The sequence below is a fragment of the Equus caballus genome, chromosome 29, assembly GCF_041296265.1.
Source record: "Equus caballus isolate H_3958 breed thoroughbred chromosome 29, TB-T2T, whole genome shotgun sequence".
NCBI lineage: Eukaryota > Metazoa > Chordata > Mammalia > Perissodactyla > Equidae > Equus > Equus caballus.
This window is the reverse complement of record NC_091712.1, coordinates 40,154,399-40,179,021: the sequence shown is the minus strand read 5'-3', so window position 1 is coordinate 40,179,021 and position 24,623 is coordinate 40,154,399. Positions and strand designations below refer to the sequence as shown.

At 38.2% G+C, this 24,623-nt stretch overlaps 1 protein-coding gene and 1 long non-coding RNA gene across 3 annotated transcripts in view; one reads left to right on the top strand and one right to left on the bottom strand.

Moving 5' to 3' along the window:
* Positions 1-6,574, bottom strand: part of AKR1C1 (aldo-keto reductase family 1, member C1) — a 39,197-nt gene extending 32,623 nt beyond the window's left edge. The window contains 2 exon segments of one of the 2 annotated variants that reach the window (NM_001081908.1): positions 1,718-1,869; positions 6,386-6,491. The gene's annotated coding sequence lies outside the window, so the exon portion shown is untranslated. 2 annotated transcript variants of the gene reach the window in all.
* Positions 6,575-18,441: 11,867 nt separating this feature from the next.
* On the top strand, positions 18,442-23,387 carry LOC138921459 (uncharacterized). Its single transcript, XR_011434048.1, has 5 exons — positions 18,442-18,664; positions 19,328-19,404; positions 20,815-21,039; positions 21,292-21,528; positions 22,144-23,387. It is a non-coding gene; the product is annotated as an uncharacterized lncRNA (long non-coding RNA).
* The last annotated feature ends 1,236 nt before the right edge of the window (positions 23,388-24,623 follow it).

The following is a 24,623-nucleotide window of genomic DNA, read 5'->3' as shown; positions in this document are numbered from 1 at the left end:
TGTTATAAAACTTTAGGACAATGTATCAGAATTTTAAAAGTCTGCACAAAGCATTTAACAAAGGCTTTTTTCCTAAGTGTACAGTTCAACACTAGACCAATTTACCTGGGAGAGATTTTATTATCTCTTTTATTAGCACTTGATATTAGCCTCTAGTCTTCATCTCATAAGGTCTAGGCCCAGGAAACCCTATTGACTTCTGTTTGTTATGTTTAATTAACATTGTCTGAAGAGCATATTTATATGTTGGATTATGATCAGGTAGGGGAAACATCTCCCAGTGAGAGAAAATGCCTATCCTTACAATACAATTTATAATACAATCAGGCAAAAAGAGATGTGATCACTTCACATAGAACCTGTGAATATATCAATTTTCCTACAAAATTGCATTGAATTCCATCAACTCTTATACCTCTAATCATACATTTCATTAGGACTTTATCAACTGTTTTCGGTCTTATACTATTGGGCAGGGGAAGCTGTCCCAGTCAGATATTTTCAAACATACTGAGGAGAAGTTGATATAACATCTTGATATAAAATTAGCTGAGACATTCCAACCTTCATAATCATAGCAACACTTATACTTTTACATTTTATCAATTTAATTGTAACCTGAATCAAGGTCTTAAGGCTAGTCATTCTTTTTCTTTTTTGTATTTCTTTTTTAATTTGGCTTTTTCATAGGTACCAATAAAGTGATTAGGTTCAGAGCTCTCAAAAAAATTCTTTTCCATATTTAGAAATTTTTCTAATTTAGTGATCCATCATCTGGCCACAATGATGAGTAGATCTTAAAAATGACTCATACTGATAAACTTAACGATGGACACATGACACATCCCCAAAAGATATCCAGAAAGTTCACTTCCCAAAAATAGTGTAAGAAAGCCAAGGTCATCATTGCACTAAAAGAAACAAAAGTTGAGATGACAAAGTCCCCTTATGAAAACAACTGGGACCCTTTATGACAAATTTCCCTGAGAGCTGACACAGTAAACAAAGAAAGAGCCTCAGAACCTCAGTGTATTTGACTGGCTACCAAGATTTACGTCAGTTGGTGCATCCTCCTGATGGCAGAAACCAGAAAGATTCACAAAGCCAAACTCAAGACATAGAACAAGACAAAGAAAAAGAAACTCATTTTATATGCACACTAACAGTTTTAGCTAAGCCTTGGGTCTCTTGGAGCCAAATTAATAACTAGAAGAGAGGTGCCATGGGGCTGTGTGTGATTTTAGAAAGTACCTTATCACACAGACATTTTGAAGTTGACAGGGTCTGTCATCTACCTCATTCCATGATCCAACTTATCCTGTCATTGGAGACTTCTTGAGCTGACAAGTTCCCTAACACTCTTAACTCCTTGACCTTTGCCTACCAATTGTGCGTCCTTTCTAGCTTCCAAGATGCCCTTAGCAACAGCTTTCACCTCATGCACATATTCCCAGACAACCGGCTTGTAGAGATGCCTGTGTCTTATAACAAATGACAAAAAAGACAGAAACAAGAAAAGATAGTGACTATCTCTGGGAGAAAGAGGATCAATGGCCAATGAGTACTCAAACCAAATCCTAGAGTCACTGAGTCCAAGAAGCTAGATTCACCAATATTTTCTCCTGATATTTAGAAAGGAAAAAAACACGTACCACTCTCATGTCCATTGTACCCTGCAGGCAGACATCTGGGAGACTGACATGATTAGAACTCTTACCTCCTGCTGGCTCTTGGCAGAGGTCCAGGATCTCTCCTGCAGTAGTCCAGGAGTGAACAATGTACGGCAAGTGAAATGTGATGCTGACTAAGTCCCCAAGCTGTAGGGCAGGAAGAGAATTCCTCTATGCTTTCTAGGTCCTTCTGGCAGGCCTAAGAATTAAATTGACATGAGACAGAATAACAGGAGAAAATTAAACAAAGCTTTATAACGTGCTTCCATGGGAGAAACTCGGGAAGACAGCAACTCACCAAAATGGCTGAGGTTGCCACCTTAAAAACTATTCTTAGCTAAAGAAAAAGTAGGGTGTTGGGGGTAGAAGTTAGAGTTGAAGGAGAAGGAAGGCAATTTATATGGAGAAGGAAATGCAAATGGGCCAACTATGGACAATGTGACCTTAGAGACACATTTTAAATTACAGCACTGTTATCTTATTGTATTAACTCCTCCCTGGAACAGGCCATTCTATTTTAAATTACTTTAGGCAGTTGAGGAGGGCATCAAAGTTTCCTTCAGAATCTTTTTTCTGAAAAATAATAAAGCCAAAGAGACAAGTTTCAGGATGGCCAACTCTGATTGCCCACAGAAGTGAAAAAGCCAGCAGGTTTGAGCACCAATCTGTTTAAAAGAGAAATGTAGACATGAGTGGAGTCTGATTTAACTTCTGTTTAATTTATTACTTAATTTGAATATGCAAACTTCTATGGAAACTTAAAGGATGAAAAAGAAAAATACTCAGTGATTACAATTCTGGATGAATCAATAACTTATTGGATTGAGGTGTGGTAAAAAAAACATAGAATAGGAGAATTGGTGGGTCTGTAAAGTGTTAATGTTTCACAGATGAAGCAGTTCTAAGAAGTAAACATGGGGAATAGTTATCTCCTTTAGTGTGGGTACAAGTTGAAAGACTCAGGTGTTGAGGTCATCAAAACACTGAGAAGCTTGAGACATCTGCATGAACAAGGATGATGTGAACATATCCTGGGAAGGAATTATAAACTATAACTACGAATGGACGTACAAGTACCTACTCCTTTTAGGATCTACTACTTGTAGATGGTAGGATCAAACTGATACCAGATTAAAAGGAAAATTATTTATTTATGTATTAGTTGCTCTGATCTAACATCAGCTGCCAATATTCTTCTTTTTGCTGAGACTTGGGCTAACACCTGGGCCCATGTCCATAGGTCCATGCTTGTGGTTCCCAACCAATGAACCCCAGGCTGCCAAAGCAGAGCACATGAACTTAATTGCCATGCCACCAGGCCAGCCCCTAAAAGGACAGATTTTTACTAATATGACTTTCCACTTGATTTCTGAGATGAAAATCTAGAGTTTCAGTACTTATCATCTGGTGATATAATTATTCTTAGTAGAGGGATAAGGAAACTGAGTCTTAGTTGCCCAAAATTAACCACAGAGCTAGTGTAGTATGCTGAATGAGGAACCAAAGATGCCTACACCCTAATCCCTGAAACCTCTGAATATGTCAGCTTGTATGGCAGCAAGGAATTTGTCGATGTGATTAAGGATCAAGTGATGGGAGGATTTCCCTGGATTAACTGAGAAGGCCTAATGGAATCACAAAATGCTTATAAGTAGGACCTCAGAGGGTTTCAGTCAAAGAGGAGATGCTGGGATAGAAGCACAGATAAGAGATTGGAAGATGCTATGTGGCTGGCTTGGAGATGGAGGAAGAGTCTATGAGACATGGAATGAAGCTGTCCTCTAGAAGCTGGAAAAGACAAGCAAATGGATTCTTCTCTAGAGGTTCGAGGAATGCAGGCCCACAGACACTTTGATTATAGCCCATGGAACCTGATTTGAACTTCTGGCCTCCAGAGATATAAGATAATAAATTTGTGTTGTTTCAAGCCACAAAGTTTCTGGTAACCTGTTATAATAGCAGCAGGAAATTAATACAGACATGACTCCAATACTTCTCCCCTCCATTTCCTTCATCATCAATTATCCTCTCTCAATTAGAAAGCTCTAAGAGCATAGGGGCATGCTATTATTTCTCCCATCACAGACAATCCTCACTTGACTTCATTTTCTTCTTCAGCAACTGCCCAATTCTGTTGTCTTCTTTATAGAAAATTTTTGAAAACTGTCTATGTTCTCTCTCTGATTGCTCTCCTCTCACACTTTCCTGAACCCAGTCTATTCAAGATTTTATCTCCACCCTTCTGTCAAAACTGCTCTTGACATTGTTTAGGTCAATTGCCAAATACAATGATCCATTTCAGTCCTCATCTTAATTTTTCCATTAGTAGCATTTGACTCTTCTCCTTGAAACAGTTCCTTCATTTGCCTTCCAAGACAGAACCATCTCCTGCTCTCCCCTGGACCTCATTAGCCCCTCCTTCTTAGCTTCATCTTCTGGTTCCTCCACTTTTCTAATAAATTCTTAATGTTGGAAACCCTCATGGCTCTTCTGTTCTCATCCACACTCACTCACGTAATCTCTGATTATCCATCTCTATGGCTTTAGAGTGACAACTATAGTATGACAAATATCAAATACATATTTGGTCTAGACCCCTCCTCTACCTCTAGATTTGCATGCCCATGGTCTACAGAACATCTTCACCTGGATACCTAACAGACATCTCAAACATACATGCCTAAAATTAAACTCATCCTCTTCCCACATTTGCTCTCCTACATTTTCTGCATCTCAGCAAACTGTAACTCCTTCCTTCCAGTTCCTTATCTCAAAGCATCTTGAATCAAATTTGGCTCCTTTTTTCCTGTTACCAAATATCCAGTATGTAAGAAAGCCTTGTTGAGTCTATTTTTATTTTTCTTACTATATTTTTTTATTTATTTATTGCTTATTTTTATGAGAAAGATGGTTCTGAGCTAACATCTATTGCCAAACTCCCTCTTTTTGCTTGAGGAAGATTGACATGTAGCTAACATCAGTGCAAATCTTCCTCTATTTTATGTGAGATACTGCCACAATGTGGATTGACAAGCACTGCTGGGCACATGTTCAGGGTACGAACCTGCAAAGCATGCAAACTTAACCACCACACTAGCGGGCCAGCAAGCATATTTAAATTTTGGAATATGGGTATATTCTAAGAACTTCTGACCACCTTTACTGCTCATACCTTGGTCTTAGTCAACATCATCTCTCAATGGAATTTTTCTAAAGAGCGGTATCAGAGGGGTCTTTTCCCTTTATCTTCTCAATGTAACACCCACAATGATCCTTTTAAAATAAGTCCACAGATGTAGCTACTGTGCAGTCATTCTCCATTTCATTAGAGAAAATGTCAAAGCTCTCTTGATAGCCTACATGCCAGAGGCCCCCTTCGTAGATCTGGAACTTATCTTCCACTACTTCCTCCCTGGCTCACTAAGCATCACATAACCTGCATTAGCCACCTGCCATCACATACATATTATAGGAACACACTTTTTTCTTTGCCTTCACATTTTCTGTTCAATATCCAGGAATACTCTCCCACACACGTTAATAGCTCAAACTCTTGTCTCATTCAAATTTATGCTCAAGTCGCCTTCCTGGTGATGTCTTTTCTGACCATTCTATTTGAAATTCCACATAACAATCCCACGGCCCACCGCTGCTTCTTTTTCTGCCTGCTTAATTTTTCTCCATATCCCTGTCAATCCTCATGAAGGATTTAAGATTTTAACCTGAATTTCAAGCTAGCAAGTTAACTTGCCGTGGTTTCATGGATGTTGGTAGAAGTCATGAAACTTGTGGCTCACAGAAGAAGAAATGTTTATTTATTACTCATAACAATAGCTGTATACAAAGTGAGAGCATTTTTCCACTTTTATTGAAATATAGTTGATATATAACATTGTGTAAGTTTAAGATTTACAATGCGGTAATTTGATACACAGTTATACCATGAAAATGTTTCCCACAAGAAAGTTTGCTGCGCTAGGTCCTTGATCCCCATTTCTACAGGGTGAATTGAAGGGGCCCACATGACATCTGAAATTTCAGGTTGACTTGCAGGAGGAATACCTGAGTTTAGGGAACTTGGATGCCTTCTAGCAGGCACTGAGCATCCCTGTCCTTTATCTGGAGGGAAACATTTTCTTTCTGTTACTGGAAAGCAGGCATGCCTTTCATTTCTTTGGAAAGAGCCACTATCTCTACATCCCAAAGCTGTTTACTGGGCAAACAACTTGAAAAACTACTGTAGAATGCAGGGGAGACAGTGCCTCTGCCTATCAGGGGTACTGAAGTATCAGATTCTAGAAAATTATCTCCCAACACACACATACCCATTTCGAACAGCTAAGTACCTATTTCCTTCATGGTTGTTTCTCCCACTAGCCTGTAAACCCAAGACATGTCTCAACTTAATTTAATTCTTGTCTAGTTTATTTATTGATAAAACAATGTCTGGCTTCTAAAGAATGTACAATAAAGATTTTGCTGGATTAATAAATGAATCAATAGGAAAATAAATGAGAACAAATAAAAATGCCAAAACATAGGCAGATGATTAAGAATTAAATTAATAAGATACACTGCTGTTGTCTGCAGCCGCAAAAGGCAAGGAATGACAGGTACCGCCAAGGCTACTTGGTTGTTTAAGTAATCGAAGTTTATTGATAAAGGGAAACAGAACGAGGAGCAGGGACAAAGGGGAACAATAAATCGGTACTTACAACATCCACACCACAATCAGCTGGGGAAGTCCCAATAGTTTGTAGGGCTGGTGGGAGTGTCGATTGTCCGGGTCTGAGGCAAAGCGTCCTTTCCTCAGTGAGACTTCCAATTGTTCTATGCTTGTGACTCCCTTTTATACTAAGCTTTCTCTAGTTTCTGACTCAGGGTTTCAGACGTTTGGATACTTTGAGTCATTTCTTCTTGTCCCATGGATGGGGTACTTCTATCTCTTTTCCTCCCACAGATGGGATGTTTCTAAAGACCAGTCAGGTGGCCATCAGGGTGGCCAGCCCAGACAAGGAACATGACGCAGGACATATTCTTTGTAACTCATGCCTTAGAATCAGGGCCAAAGTGGCCATCTTTGGCCCCAAGCCCAGACACAGTCTTTGGTGTGTGTGGCCCAGGCCCAGTGTCCTTGGAAGATGGGGAGGTCAAAGAACTCTGTACAACTGATTTTAACAAACAAAATACAATACTGGAATTTTTTATAATATTTGATAGCTTTGCAAAATATGGTAAATAAACAAAAATTATGCAATCTGTAAATATTGAGCATTATTTCAATTTATAAATAAACACAAAGCTCCACATTTCTATAGGAAAATCATGAAGGAAAATGCACCAAAAGTTCAGGAATTTTTAAATGAGCTAATTATAAGTTACTGTTACACTCTATCCTCTCCATTTTATTTTCGTGTTTTCTCTAATTTTTATGTATTATTTTAATAATCGGGAAAAGCAATCATCCTTACTTTGTAGTCTTTACTATTTCTTAAAATGAAAAACAAGTAATGAACCTGAAAAAAAGGAGAGGCTGGCAGTCTGAAACTAGAGATGCTGCTTTGAATCACCTCCACCAACTACAGAAATACTCTCCACACTCTTAGACAGATAATTCTGGTAGAGCTCATGGTGCATAGCTCACATTCAATATTCTTCAGAATATGGATAATAGCAGTTATGTCAACAGCACTGAAAGAGCAGAGGGATATTAATGCATTAATTCTGTCTTCACGTCGTCAAAGAGGGAATTTCTCTGAGGATCTAGTCAGGATGGGCTGAAAACTAAATTTACAACCGTGTCCCTCGTTCTACATTAATACACATACTTGCAGGCTCCCTGCTCATGTGCAAACAACACCTACATGCCCAAATCTCATATTGCTGTGTAATATCAACACAAAAGTGAAAGGTAGTTTGATTAAGATTAAAATTTATATTTATGTATAAGTAAGAACTATGGCTAAAATGCTGTGGTCATTTCAGCCACAAGTGTAACTTTTGTCCATAGCCAATAAGAATGATCATGATAAAGATTTTGCTGCTCTATTTGACACATTCACTCAACAAATATGTGCTGAGCACCCTCAACAATCAAGGGCCCTTCTGTTAAGGAACATCTAATCTGCTGAGGAGACAACATGAACACTTACATAACCACACCTACAAAAGGAGATTACTGTTTCCAGTATTAGTAATTTATAAGACTAGTTGTTATTCAATGATTAGCATTAGTGTCATTTTTCTTTTTTCCATGTTCTTATTTTCCTTTTTAAATTTGTCCTTTTCAATTCAATTTCATTGAAAACTGCATTGTGAGCAATTCTATGGGCCAGGAGCTGTGCTGTAGACATAAGACCACAAAAATAGTGAGACCAGGCTTTCACAGCCTAATGAAGGAGATCATACACTTACACATAAAAGCCTTTGGGAATAGGAAAGTTACTTTCGCAGAATCATGATATAGTTTTGAAAACAAGAAGGAGAATTTTAAGATCATTGTCTTGGAACTAAATCTTTATTCTATAACTAAAATTTTATCCCCCTTATTTCTAACCTCCCTTCCACACTTTTCAGTTTGATAAGTCTTCTTTCTCTTCATCCTGAGATGCTCCTGCAGTAATTGAACAACCAAATGTTATACTTGTGAACAAGTAAAGGCAAAGATGTAGAGGCTCCCAGGTGATAGTCTCCTAAAAGACAAAGCCCACTTTGTTCAAAGGAGTAAGACTTCATTCAAGAAACAGAGCAATCCAGAGGACCTCATCTTGGTGTGTGCCACTGGAGACATATCATTCACTAATATTAGTGTCAACTAATTTCATTATCCATTTATAATTCAGTTTGTGAGAGCACATGGCTGAGGAAATGAGAGTTGTGATGGGGAAAGAGGCCAAGGGAGAGATAAATTTGGAAGAAATGGATGGTGTCTTAAAAAAGCAATATCCATTAAGGAGAAATGCCACTGGACACTTAGGAGAGGAAGTGGAAGCAGAGCCATGGTACGACTTTTGCAGCACGTATGCACATTTGCCTGTCTGGGTCCTCCCTCCCTGCAAAATATTAACAATACATTGTATTATTATTTTAGGGAAAAAATGAATAGAATCCAGGCTGAATTAGTAAGTATGTAGGCTTTATTGCTATAAACATTTTTTCTCCTGATTTTAAAAAGTATTAAAGATGAAACATTTTATAGGCTCCCAAAAGTATAGTGGGCCTTGGGCACTGTATCTTCCATGTGGTCAACGGGTAAGTCAACACTTTGTGGAAGCTCACTAAACACAGAAATTAAGGCCCTGAAATTGGTGAATTCTCCACGATGAAAACGGATGATTTTACTTATGGTCTGTCCTGGGCCCTGCTCACAATTCTGTTGGGTCAGAGACTGAATCTTGGAGTGACCTCTGGTCTGAGGTGTACAGGAAGCACCTGTTTAGTCCTACACCAGAAATCAGGCCTGTCTTTCAGATTTAATGAAGCTTAGTTCATCTGACAACCTGCATGCTACGAAAAACAACTTGTGAAAAACAACCTATAGGTCACTTACAAGAGTAAGTGAGCATAACGGAAATTTTTGGTGAGGCCATCAATTGCTTTCAAGTCTCCTGAAGTCAATTTAATTCAAAGTCAAAAACCTGAAATGAAGGAGACAACCACTGTAAACTTTCTTCCATGCAGCTGGCTTCTACCTGGGAACTTGAGGACCATCCAGCTGTACGGAGGTAAGGAGAGCATCCAGGGAAGCCTTTCCTGTCATCAGCTTCCAGAGGTAGTGGCCTGAGACCTCTTCTTCCTGGGTTCTCCACATCTTCCACGCTCCCTATCCTCCTTTCTCCTCTTCACAAAAGAAAGATTCATAACTCATCAATCCCAATTCTTTCCAAGGGAATTGCTTGTGACAGAAAAGAAAATCATACCCTTTTTACAAACAAGAGCAGAGTTGGACATTCTGGATAGAGTACCTGCTGATTTGACACAACATTTGCCAGATTTTTCCTTCCCCATAACTCTCTAATATTTGATAGACTAGCTTAAGCAAGTGTTGGAAGGAAAAGCAACCCCCCATGAAGACTTCTCAAAGAATCTGTCACTCTCCAGAAAAAGCATTCCTTGATCAATTGTGGAATGAGACCACCTGCTCATCACAACTCCCAAACACCATTCTCTTCCCAGGAGAGTATACTCCTTCTTATAAAAGAAAACTGTTTCTAATTGATCTTTCAGACACTTATAGATCTTACATTCAGAGAGTTCTCCCTTTTGAAAAAAGTCTCTCTTAAGTTGAGATATATTTCTATTTGACAAAGCATAGCCCCTAATGGAGAGTCCACTAATAGCAAAGGAGACAGATCTTTGGCAAGAAATATGAAACTGTGAAGCTCATAATTTCATCCTGGGGGCAACTTCATGAAAAACTCAGTACCTTATCTTCCTAGCAAACTATCTATCTATCTATCTATCTATGTATCTATCTATCTATGTATGTGTCATCTACCTATGCACATATCATTATCTTAAAAATATACTCCAGAAGTGGTTTGGTTGTCATGCATGGGAATATGCATTAACATGTTGAATTGAATTGCAAAATAAAATTTGATTTTTTTCTGATTTGTTTAGCAATGATATTTAGATTTCTGTATTCAATATTTACATAAATTGAATGAACTAAATCTGTAGCTTCAAGATTTTAGAGTAAAAAATAATTATAAATACTATGCTCCATGTCATCTTTTGCAAATATTAAAGTCGTGATGGAATTTTCAGCATCACCTAAAAAGGAGAGAGAGCTTAAGTAATTTTTCACAATTCTCATGAGGTGCACAGCAAAATAAGTTGAAGACCACTGATTAAGATAAGGGACCAGGAGATGTATGAGGGAGAATTTGGGCAACAACTTTATTCATTTGTTTGTTAATTTGATCTGTCTACAAACTTATATGTAGTTTTTGACCTGTCATGAGCTCTGCTGGGGAAAAAATCCTAAAAGAGAACCTAGAGGTAGTCACTATATTTCAGGTCTTGTGGTCTAGAGAGCACAGGGTCATATATACAAACAATTTTAGTTTAATGGGAAAACTAACAGAGCCAACGCTAGGTCTATGGTTGTCAACAACTGTGCTGGTGTGTCTTGATTTATTAAACAAAGCACTAATCCCACTGGGGATCATCATGTAGAGTAGCCAGAGAAGAGGAACCAGGCTTTTACAAGTTCTTTAGTGCATGAAAAGACTGCTACAACTGATGAAAAAGTAGAGGTGACATTTTCTCAGTGTCACACAACTGTAAATGTGGAAAAGTGGCCTGGAAGCCATAAAATGTAAGACTCTGAGGTCAGTGTTTTCTCTTTCCTCCTTTCCAAGAGGCACCATAACACATAGGGAGAGATGCATGGGGATGAATAAACATGGGTGTTTCCTGAAATGAAAGGGAGATGTCCCCCAACACAGCACCTGTTACTCGCTGTGGAGAGACTCTCCACCCTGTACCAGGAAGTTCTTTTTGATTCTCTTCTCACTAAAGCTCTTGGCCAGAAACACCACTCCCAGGTGCAGCTCATAGTGTGGGGCAACCTGGCCAGTGTTTCAACTGTGTTTCTTGGTAATGGCATTCAAGATTGGATCCTCTGAGAGATATGGTCTATCCCTTTCCACTTTGAAAAAAGAAATCAGGAAACACATATTTAAAAGTTGTACAATGGAAAATATAGTGTCCTTCTCCTCAAATTCCTCAGATAATTGAGAGAAGTAAGTCACAATACAGTATGATTAAAAAAGAGTTTCATTAATACGTGTACAGATTTGTTCATAATTGTACCAAAATGGGAAGAGCTAATATTTCCATTGACAAGTGAATGGAGAAGCAACTTTGGTATTTATAGCCATACAGTGGGAAATTACTCAGCAGTAAAAAGGAATGAACTAGATACCAGCAACAAGGTAAATAAATCTCACAGATGTTATGCTGAGACAAAGAGGTGGGACACACATAAATATACACTCTATCATTTCTTTTATATGTGAAGCACTAGAACATAATAAGCTAATCACAGTTGAAAAAAATCAGAAAGATTATTGTGATGGAGTGAGGAAGAATTTTCTGGAAAGGAACACAAAAGAACTTTGCTGGGAGATGGAAAGTCTTTGTATCATACTAGGTGTCAGGTAATACCGTAAATCCTTTTGTCAAAATTGGACAGCTAAGATTTTGCATGAGAAGCTTTGTAAATTTTACCATTAAATCACTTTAAAACGTAATATTTAGAGTGGGGTTTGGAGTAGGTGCACATGTAGAGGTAACAAGAATGGAAGAATTTTGGTGATGATTGGAGCTTAGGGATGGTACTTGGGAATTCATTACACTATTTTTTTCTTAATTTAGAGAACATTCTTTTATAAAATTATATAAATTTCAATTGTACATCATTATATTTTAATTTCTGTGTAGATTACATCATGTTCTACATCCGAAGTCTAATTACCATCCGTTTCAGTATACATGTGCCCTGTGACACCTGTCTCCATCCTGCCCTCCTTTTCTCCTCTGGTAGCCAGCAACCTAATCTCTGTATCCATTTTTGTTGCTGTTGTTGTTGTTTTTATCTTTCACTTGTGAGTGAAAGCATATAGTGTTTGACATTTTCTGGCTTACTTATTACTCTTAGCACAATGCCCTCAAGGTCAATCCATGTTTTCACAAATGGTTGAGCAGTATTCAATTGTGTATATACACCACCTCATCTTTATCAATTAATCCTTTGATCATTACACAATTGTGTTCACTTTTTTATGATTGAAATTTTAGATAATAAAATGTAAAACAATTTTCAAAAAGGATTTCTTCAATAGAGTTGCTTACATAGGTTCACTCTGATATTCTTATTACCAGTTTGGGTCTCTTTGGGAACCCAGAGCACTGTAAACAACTGCAACAATGTCATTGGACTAGCAGAACGCTAGCAGTTTTTTCTGGTTGAGGTAAGGGTGACATTCCATCTGTAAATTGCTAAGACCAAAAGGTACCACAATACATGAGCCATAGCATGTAATTTGAACAGCCCTTTGAAGAACTATCTAATAGTACAGTAACATATATACTATGTTTCAGGTTGATACTTTTACCCATGGACCTCTGAAATACCTTCAAATACTGTTGGTTTTCAACAGTGATACAATGATTCTCTTCTTATATTTTTATCCATGTTTAAAATGACTAATGACATTCAAAACCAGGCTGTGGCCTCTAAATGACATTTCCTACTGAAAGAAACCAAGATTCCTTGGAAAAGTTATTGATTCCATGTCTGGGAAAAAATGCTACAAAGTGAGCCTAGAACATCTTACTCTCCAGAAAGTAAAGAAGGTATGAAGGACAATAAGTCATGTTAAAGCACTAAGGAGCTCAGTGGAAGAGGCCATAAAATGGTGACAATTTGATCATCAACAAGACTAGTAACTACTTTGGATAGGAAAACATTATATTTATTAAAATTTGTGAATTCACAATGACGTATATTTGGGATCCAGTCTTTAGATGGAACCTCCAATTTACAGGGATGCAAAAGACAGAATGAGGTCAAACTGTAGCTGTCCTGAGAAGGAGCTCTAACTCCTCTTGACTTTGCTCTGATGATCCCCTTACAGGGCTTCCAGATTCAACCCGATCAGTGGGGCAAAGAAATCCCTATTTATAACCATAGAAATTAAATGGCAACCAAAGGGATGGGAGAAAATATTTTCAAACCACAAAGGGGTTAATATCCTAAATATACAAGGAACCCATAATACTCAATAGCAAAAATTATGTAAATAAAGCAACTTAAAAATAGGCAAAGGACTTGAATAGACATTTTTCCAAAGAAGACATATAAATCACCAATGAGCACCTAAAAAATTGCTCATTGTCACTATTCATCAGGGAAATACAAAGCAATACCACAATGAGATATCACCTTCCATTTGTTAGTATACCTATCATCAAAAAGAAAAGAGATAACAAATATTAACAAGGATGTAGAGAAAAGGGAACCCTTGTGCACTGTTAGTGGGAATTTAAAGTGGTACAGCCTCTAAGAAAAATAGAGTGGAGGTGCCTCAAGAAATTAAAGCTAGAATTACCATATGATGCAGCAATTCCACTTCTGAGTATTTTTATAGAGGAAATAAAATCGTTATCTCAAAGAGACATCTGGACTCTCATGTTCATTTTAGCACTATTCCCAATAGCCAAAATATGAAAATAACCTCTGTCTCCATTGATCTATGAATGGATAGAGAATATGTGGTATATACATATATGGAATATTATTCAGCTTTGAACAGCAATTTGTCTTTACTGAGACTGATAAATTTTCTGTATGAGCTTGCCATCTCTTTTCACAGTCCCTCAGATAGCATTACCATGTAAGGGCTGCAGAGAGTTGACTTTATCATTATAAGAACCCATGTAACATGGACTATTTGTTCTATTTTCTGTAGCCCTTTTCTGTCTTTAACAACAGTAATAAAAAAGGATATAACATAGGTAAAACATACTCTACACTTAAGATATAATGGTGGATACAATGCATAATTATGTCATTGCAAACAAACTGGCCCTCTCTGAGAACTATTAGCCATTGCTACTTCATGTCATAGCTCTGCCAAGATGGAACATATTGGTCACCATCATTTATGGGGGCAATCCCTCCCAATCAACCCCAAAGTTGCCCCTACCTCACCGTGACTAGATGTTGACACTTTAAATATACTGTAGTCGACCATGTGGAAGTGTTACAGGCTCTTAATACCAGCCCTGATATCAGATCACCCCCATTGAACCCAGCGTATATGGGGTTAAAACTAAAACCCAGGACGCCCTTTCCGTGCTTCTCTAGCTCCACTCATATGTAAATACCTTTTTCTTTAACCTTTGACTAAAAGCCCAGGTGGCCTGGAGTTGAAGGCACACTAAAGTTCAGCTAATATGTGTCCTTGAAGTTTGCCAGGAAAGCCGCTGTCTCAAGAATATCAAGGAGCGGAGGCTTCCCAGACCTCAACTCCTCCTCGACTCCCAGTGCTCAAACCCGCCTCAAACAGGAAGAAGAGACAACAGATGCCTGATGTGGATTAAGGCTGCCCCAACTAGAGAAGCCCAAGGTGACCTGGCCTACATGCCAAACTATACGACCCAGTGGACTTTTTTTATGGTATAAATTAGGACCGCCCCAGGGAGAGAAGCCCAGGGCATCCTCACCTACATGCCGATCTATATGGCCAGATTCGTATCTAAAGTTATATGACCGCACAATAACCAGACCCCATCTGCACTGAAATCATTTAATGACTTTTTACATCATCTTTTCTTTTTTTCCAGTAAAAATAAGTCACGTACCCATGCCTTATAAAATTAGCCCTAACCCTCAACTCAGGGCAGCAGCAGGAGCGCTGACCGCCCGTGGGTCTTGTCCCCATGCACCAGCTCTGCCTGCCCATGGGTCCTGTCCCCATGCCAGCGGGGGCAGCAGAAGCGGCAGCAGCAGGAGCTCTGACTGCCCGTGGGTCCTGTCCCCATGCCAGTGGGGGCAGCAGCAGGAGCTCTGACTGCCCGTGGGTCTTGTCCCCACGCACCAGCTCTGCCTGCCCATGGATCCTGTCCTCATGCCAGTGGGGGCAGCAGCAGGAGCTCTGCCTGCCCATGGGCCCTGTCCTCATGCTATTCCACACTATTCTCTAAATAAAAGAGCACCACTGCCAGATCTTGAGAGTCTAAGAAATCTTTCTTTCGACTCCTCGGCTCACCGACCCCGCATCATGCCCACCTGCCATCCTCCTATCTCACCATCCCCCCCGACCTGCTGCAAGCAGCCTCTCAAGGCCCAACACAGGCTGGTGGGAAAAAGCTGACCTGCAGAAGCTACATGCACCTCCTCCCCAACCCAAAACCCCAAATAAAAATCCCTATCCGTTCCTCATCGGGGAGCTAGCAATTTTTGAGGCATGAGCCCTTGCTTTGCTCCCTGTGCCTGGCAGAGTAAAAAAACCTTTCCTCTTCCGCTCAAGACTCCGTTCTCCTTATTTGGATTGGCATCGGGTTCAGGGACCAAACTTTGGGTTACAGAAGTGTGAAGAATACATTTGATGAGAAGCACAATTCTCTCTCCATTATTATTTCATGCCTCCTATGTCTCCTATGTCTTCCTTTCTAACACCTAATGCTTGGAATCATAGTGGCTTTTGATATGACAAAAGGTTTCAATAATGGAAATATTTGGTAAATTCTTTGGCAAATCCTTCTGGCCCTGAGAAACCTAAAGCAAAGCTGCTACAAAGTAGTCACATTACTTGTCCTTTCCTCCTGTGCCCACTGCCAATCAGGAGTTTCTAACAAAAAGCAGAGTGATTCTGACTGAGTCAGCAGATGAGTGCAGGAAGAGCAGCCTGAGCTTAGATTTTACACCTGTAAGAAATTAGAATAATAATAGTTTACCTAGGAGAGTTTAGGAATTAACAGTAATGCATGGAAGTTACTTAAAATGTGTGGTAGGCATGCAATATATGTTAAATAACCAGCTAATAATGATGACAATCCACTCACAAAATACCCACCCAAGACCATCCCCAGGTTCTATGATTTGCAGAAACAACTCCCAGGAGTCAGCATATAATTGTAGTAATGGATACAATTTGTTTTGTGAGAGGTTGCTAAGAAAATCAACAAAGCGAAAAGGTACATGTAACAATGTCTCAAGAAACAAGGTGAAAGTTTTTAAGAATCTCCTACCAGTGTAGTCACAGAGAACACCCTAAATACAAATTCTATATAAATTTAAAAAGTGTGTATTTAAGAGGCGCAATGTGATGTTTTCATATACATATACATTGTGAAATGATTACCACAATTAAGATAATTAACATATCCTGTACATCACATAGTTAACCTCTTTTTGTGTGCGGTGAGAACACTTAAAACCCTACTCCCTTAGCAAATCTCAAGAATATAATACATTATTATTAACTATAGTCACCATGCTGTACACTCCAGAACTTATTCTGCATTTCTCCAGAACTTATTCATCTTATAACTGACAGCTTGTACCCTTGACCAACATCTCCCCATTTTTCCCACTACCCCTTCCCCAAGCCCCTGGTCACCACTCCTCTACTCTTTGCTTCCATAAGTTTGATATGTTAGGCTCCATATTAAAGTGAGATCATTCAGTATTTGTCTTTCTGTGTCTGGTTTATTTCACTTAGCATAATGTCCCCCAGGTTCATCCATGTGGTTGCCACTGGCATGATTTCCTTCTGTTTTTAGGTTCACTAATATTCCATTTCTTTTTAAATATTTCAGAAACTTTCTTTTCTCAGTGATATTTCTAAGACCGGGATATTCAGTCGACTGCCCTCTGCTGGTCATGCCCTCACCTTTGTTGTATGAGTATCCAAAGGATTATTGAAGCTAAAACTTCAGTGGTGTTCTTGGCTCTTTCCCCTCCTTCATCCAACTTTGCACTACAAAGAAGCCCTATAAACAGTCTCAAGAAAATCTCTGAATGTTTCCTTCTGTTTTATAGATGAGAAATTCGGGCTCAAATTTTAAGTACTAGTCCCTTATCACACAACTAAATAGTCTAAGACAAAATTGGAAGGCAAACTTCTGGCTTCCAGTCCAGTGACTTATATTCTTTGCTCCTCTTATGTCCAAGTTCCAACTCTATCTATGTTCTTCAATCAAAAGAAATAACAAGAACCAAGAATTGAAACTTTGGCCAAGAAGATTGTAGCTTTTTCCCTCAAATGATATATTATTTTCCATTAAGTACAAATTCTCAAGCAGTAGGAGAGTTTTGAGGGAGATTACAGGTGGAATATTTATTTCTCGCCACTCAGTAGGCTATCACACAGCAGAACAGCAACTTTCTTGCATCATTTGTCATTCCCTTATCTCCAGGACCTTTTACCACAAATTTTTCTCTGGATCCTGTCTTCTTTGTGGGAGAAAAGATTTTCAATTACAGAAATATGCTGAGAAAACTACTCCAAGACAATCATCCTCAAATCATGAGAGCTGATAGTCAGTGTTTTTGACTGCTGAGTTTCATCTCTTTGACAACCTGTAAAATAGATGGCAACTGGATGGAAACTCACAATAATCTGTAGGTGACCTCATCAACAAACCTTGATGCAGAAAGAATACCAACCACTGCGTATCTTTGTATAAGGAATGTTTCTAGCCTGGTTACAAGTACCAGGTGAGACTCCAAGAGTCACATAGGAACTCAATGTCATGACAAACCAAGCTGGATTCCACTCATGCTAGGTTTATTTTCTTTTGAACCCTCTGCTCCAAGACCACAATCGGTACATCTTCAGGTACGTGGGTGCTGAATCCCAGTCCAGGAGTGAAGTGGCCATCAGTTCCACACATCAACATTTGGAATACATTACTGGTTGCTCCTCTTTCTCAGTAGATACTTTTTTAATTATTCCGCCTTCACAGGTTATGTGAATTACTGGAGGATAACACCCAATTCCACTATTCAACTGTCAGTAAATGGATTTTAGGAAGACCAAGGATAAAGGATGAACTGACGGAATGAGAAGGGAATTAGAATCATTTACTTTGATTTTTTTCTCAAGTGTAATCTTAACCAATTTCTATATAATGATAAAGAAATCATTAACTTATTGCACAAGTAATTATTTTATTCAGGATCCTCATACGTTGGGAAATTATTACAAGAAATTTGTTGAACAATTATTGACCATCTGTTCGACTAGAAACATCCAGAAGAGGGAGACAAGTTGGTGGCATCAGCAGACTCTGAACTCACCTCTGCCCATGAACACAACCAAGTCAGAACTATTTTTGGAAAAATTACTCCTGAGACAGAACTGAAAACTGGATTAAAAGAACACCTACAACAAGGCAGAAATTCCACCCTGCAGAGAAAAAAGCCACCTTCATGAGCCATGAAGCTTCAGGGCCAGCCAGCTGGAAGCAACAGTAAGGTACACAGCCTTCCCTGGAGGAGTTGGAGACCTGAGTAGGAGAGTGATGCTGCTACAAGCATCCTTCAGACTCTACAACTGGGACAAATCTCATAATATCTGACTTTGCTGGCTATTAGCTACTACATTAGGGAATAGCCCTAGAAAAGCTATCAGCTTCTTGGATTTGTTGATTATTCATGTCTTACATTCAGCATAGAGAGTTTTTATTCATTATTTCTTCAATTAATCTCTCTGTACCACTCTTTTCCCTCTACTCCTTCTGGGACTCTGATAATGTGTATATAGGTCACATGATGGTATCTTATAAGTCCTTTAAGGTCTGTTCACATTTCTTCATCTTTTTCTTTTATTTAGGCTCCACAGTTTGTATAACTTTTTTAATATTATCATTTTATTCTTATATGATTTACCTGATTTCTTTCAGTTCTTTGTCAAATTTATGCTTTAGCAATTTCATAATATATAAGACAGCTTTTTAAAAACTATTTATCTAAGAAGTCCAATGTCTGCGATTCTTCAGGAACAGTTTCTTTCAATGTATTTTCTCCTTTTTAATGAATCACATTTTCTTGTTATTTTCTTTTGTGTTTTGTATGTGTTCGTTTGTATGTGTTTAATTGTGCATTTGAAAAAAACAGCCAATTCTCCCACTCTTTGCAGATTTGTTCCATGTCCTGACAATCTTTCCCTTATTATCTTGGCATGCTCCTGGTCTTGGGATCAGCACAATATGAAAGGTGAATGTATTCATTGATTTGCTCAGCAGGTGTCTTATCTGGTCTGTGTTTGGCTTTTTCAGTTCCCCTGGATGCTTTTTGAATTCTTTGATATCCCTCAGATTCACAGCCCACCTTCTCCTCAGGGGATTTGTATTGTATATTCCACCTCTTCACACTCTAATCTCTTGCCCCTGGCATCTGTACATCTACAGATCCCCCGTAGCCATGATGAGCCTTCCCAGATTATTTTCAATTCAGGCTTAGAGTTAAGTGAAACAGACAGCAGTCATTCAGGCAGCCCCCAGATAGATTAGGACATTGTAAATAGGATCTTTCATAATCAGTGTGGTTTGAGAGAGGTAACTGAGAACTGAACTGATACATCTTACAGACCAAGCCTTCACTGTGCCAGGTAGGTGTAGGATCAAGGGTGAATAAAAACATGATGAAATTTCCCAACACTTTGAATCTGGCTTTTCCCTAATTGTTCACTTTGTTGCTGTGGATCTTTGACCATTTTCCAGAGCTCCTACAAAGTTATTTCAGCCGGTTGGTTGTTGCCCTCTTATGTTTCCATCGTAGAACCCAGAGCTTCACAGTCCATCATTTGGTTGGCATCACTCTAGATGTTCGATTTTAAAGGAAGCCATAATAATATATTGTATTAATGCACCATAATTTCTCTAAATCCTCCCACAATTATTGTAATTTGTTCTTTCCAGTTTTCACTTTCATGAATACTGTTGAGTATGATAAACTATATAAAATTTTCATCAGTTTTCTTAGTAGTTACATCATCAAAGTTTTCTAAAGGTTATATAAATGCATGAAATGTGTAAACACTCTAGGATCCTGTTTGCATACTGGAAATGATATCCAAAAACTGTTAACAATTGAATCTCCAATAAAGGTCTTGCCAGAATGTCACTTTTGGGCACTCTTCCCAGGATTACACCCTTGTTAGTACTGGATATTCTTTTTATAAAGCAACGGAAAAAAAAAAGAAATGTAATTTTGCTGATGGAAAAGGTAAACGGAAAATTTTCTTTCAATTTGAAGTTTTAATATTTGATTGAGGATTAACTTTTTGAAAAATGTTCATTATTAATTCCTCTAAATTGTGTGTATATGTGTATGTGTGTGATCTATAAGATAATTAAGTATGTTAAATGATGTATGGTCAAGCAGGGGCTTCATCATGGCAAAAATATAAGAGATTGGTATCTGGAGGTTTCTAGTCTAACATATGGTGAATAATTTTTTGGTAAGTCTCTTGTAATCATTTACTGATGTTTGCAATCGTGAATAAAACTTCTTGTGCAAGAGTTTAATGATTTCATCACTTTTATATAATAATTCATTGAGATTACTTTTTGATAAAAACAAACAAGCAAGTTAACTGGTTCCAATTCTCTTCTCATTTGACAGGCAACTACTTTAACCTTGCTCCTCCTGTAATCCATTTGCTGATAGTTGGACAGTAGATATGGGTGTCCCTTCCCTTCTGTTCACAATCTGTAAAGGCAGGAGAATAAAACAAAGTCTGCTTAGACAGAAGAGCAAGATGCAATGGAACCCAAATATTGGTGTGTGGAACTAAATGTTGGCTACTTCATTCCTGTACTGGAATTTGACACCTATGCACCCAACAAGGTAACAATAGTGGTCTTGGTGTTGAGAATTCAAAATAAAATGTATGTGGTATAAGTGGAAACTAACCTGGATTGTCAAGTCATTGATTTCCTGTGTGATTCTAGGAGGCTCATTTGGTTCTTGTAACCATGCTAGAGTAATGCCTTATACAAAGAGACAAAGTAGTCAGTGTGCACACTGCATCAGGGTCGGACCATGTTTTCACCCACAGATTATTCTGGGTTTTCCTGACAGTTTCCATCTATTTTCTAGGTTAGCAAAAGAGATGAAAATCAGCAGTCAAGAAGACTGAATTTCAGCTGACTTAATTTGAGGATGATTTCATGGGAGTAGTTTCTCTTTCTATATCTGAAATTCAAGAAATCTTTTCTCTTTTAAGAAGACGTGATCCAGAGAAATATTTCTGATAAAACATCATGGTGAAGAGATGAATTACAAATTGTGGGAAAGAGTTGCTCTTCTGCTGTGTGGTAGACTGCTAAGTGCCGGGTAATAAAGATTCCGCATGTAGTTTCCCTTATACTTATCCTGCTGCTTGGGAATTTATCGCAGATGGAAAATATAATACCATTTGAAATAATAAGCTACTGTCCTCCAGGGCAATGTTTCAGTTCTTGGTCCTTGTTAATGTACTTTTGATTGAAGCAAATAGGCATAGATGGACCTTGGACATAAGAGGGAGCAAAGAGGACAAGATACTAGACTGAAGCCACACAATTGCTTTCAAAGTTTGAACTTAGACTATTTAGTTGTATGAAAATGCAGTAGCACCTAAACTTTGAGTCTCATTTGTTCATATATAAAATGGAAAGAAATATACAAAGAGATGTTTTAGGGATAGATCACAGGACTTATTTATTTTGTAGTGCAAAGTGGGATGAAGGTGAGAGAAGGGTCAAGGATACCATTGAAACCTCAGCTTCGTTAAAACTCTCTTTTCCTCTACATCTAAGGAAAGTGCATGACCAGGAACGGGCAGTTAGAACAATTATCTAGTTGTTTGCAATATCAAGAAAAAAATAAACCTTCTGAAATATTCAAAAAGAAATGGTATATTATTTGGCCTTATAACAGAATGTAATCCTGCCTTTTGCAACCTCATAGGTAACCTGGAGCACATTATGCTGAGTGAAATACAACAGACACAGATTGACAAACTTTGCACGATCCCGCTTATATATGGCATCTAAAAAATTCAAACACTTGGAAGCAGAGAGTACAGGAGTGGTGACCAGGGACTGGGGGAGTAGATAGTGGGAAAAATGAGCGGATGTTGGTCAAAGGGTACAAACTTTTGGTCATGAGATGAAGAAATTCTGGAGAACTAATGTACAGCATAGTGACTGTAGTTAATAATAATGGACTTTTTAAATTTCTATGTACTTTTTATTTAGCATGTTTTGTATGACTACACTGGTAGAGGACTCTTAGAAATAATCCGCTTATTTCTTGTGAGATGTTCCATGTACCTTTTCTTTTTGTTGATTTTGCTTAGTGATCTCTCACAGTATAAATCATATCCATGAGTACAACTATAGGCTGAGTCCTGTGAATTATTTCAGCAAATCACTGAACCTGGGGGTGGTCTTGGAAACCCTGGATGGTAATGATGAAGCAGTGATTGCCCAGGATTGAAGGGATTTCTGGGATGACCCAATTTTTTTACTTACCAGGAAAGACCCAGATAAACTACCATGGGATCTTCAGCACACACACAGAGCTAACCTAAGACATTAGGAACAGCTACCTCTTAGGGAAGTCAGAGTCATGTGGATATCCAATTACTACCTCTAGCTGCCCATTTTGGTTCCTAGAAGCAAAGCTGTGGGGGTCACCAATTAGCTATAGATGCTGTGTTCTGCCATATTGATTCTATCCATTTGGATAATAATGACAAGGAGGTTGGATGGACAATTCAAAGAAAAACTGAAGATGGTCCTATGAAAAGAGAAGATATATTCTACACCTCAAAGGTGCTGTGTGTGGTGTGACAAAATTTGTGACAACATGGATGAAACTTGAGGGCATTATGCCAGGTGAAATAGGTCAGAGGGCAAACACAAATACTGTATGATCTCACTCATAAGTAGAAGTTAAAAATAATGACAAACCTCTAGAAACAGAGATTGGTTGGTGGTTACCAGAGGAAAAGGGGGGAGGCAGGAGAGCAAAAGGGATAGTTAAACACATATGAGTGGTGTTGGATTGTAATTGGTCTTTGGGTGGTGAAGATGTTGTAATCTACACAGAAATTGAAATATATAATGATTTACACCTGAAATTTATATTGCATTATAAACCCCTCTTACTGGAATAAAAAAAATAATAAAAAAAATTAAAAAAAGAAACATGCAGATACCAATCTCTTATTTTTGCCGTGATGAATCCCCTTCTTGATCATATATCATTTGAAACAACAAACTGTCTTACAGAAAATACACACACAAAAACATGCACAATTTAGAGGAATAATTAATGAACATTTTTCAAAAAGTTGAGCATTAATAAAGAGTTAAAGCTTAAAGTTGAAATAAAATTTGCCTTTATACCTTTCCAAGCAACAGAATTGGTTTTTGTTGTCGTTGTTTTTTAAGTGAATAGCCAATGCTAACATTGCTGAAATCCTGGAAAGGAGGCAAAAAAAAAAAAAAAAAAAGTTCTGCCAAAGTGATTAGCGTAGTATTAATTATTAACAGTTTTTGGATATCACTTGCACTATGCAAACAGATTCTTAGGCTTTGTGTATCTTGTGCTGAACTTTTATACAACTTTTAGAAAACTATGATGAAGCAACTACCAAGAAGCTGATAAACATTTTATGAAATGTTTTTATCTTGCTCAAAATTATTCATTAAAGAAATAACTAGAAACAGCTTAAATTACATTAATTTGGGAAGACTTTGGGAAAATGTGAAGCATAGGTAGAGTAGAATGTTATGAAGTGATTTAAAATTCAACACATATAGTGACAATAGCAAATGGTGGAGTAGGAAGCTCTGAGTTCTCCTGTGGAAACATAAATATTGAACGAGAGACTAGTTGAAATAACTTTATAGGTGATCTGTAAAACAGACAAACAAAGATCTACAACAACAAAGTAGACAACCTCTTAGGAAAAAGCTAGATTAAAAGTGATAAGAAATTTCACCATGCTTTTACTCAACCTTGCCCCTCCCCATGTCTTTCACAGTGCAGGCATGGTTTGCAAGAGGCATCAACCCAGTTCTTAGTTACCTTGCACAAACCAGAGGGAACACCTCTTATTTGTAATGTTCTAACCTGTTTTGAGCCTGCCTAAAAGAGAGTATCACTGTTTTGTCTAATTCTAAGCTTGAACTAAAAAGCAACTAGAATGGCTCCTTACAGCTTCAGGAGAACTATAGACACACAGATGCCAGTGGCAAGAGATTAAGGGTGGAGACATGGAATAGTCCAAGTAAAGCACTGAGAAGAAGCTGGGGTGTAGGTTTTGGGGATATTAAGGCAATCAAAAGGCAGCTATCTATTCAGGGGAGTTAAAAAACCACACACAGGCCATGGAAGAAAAGTATTGAAGGTATCTTCAGCTTTCATGGTGGCCTGAT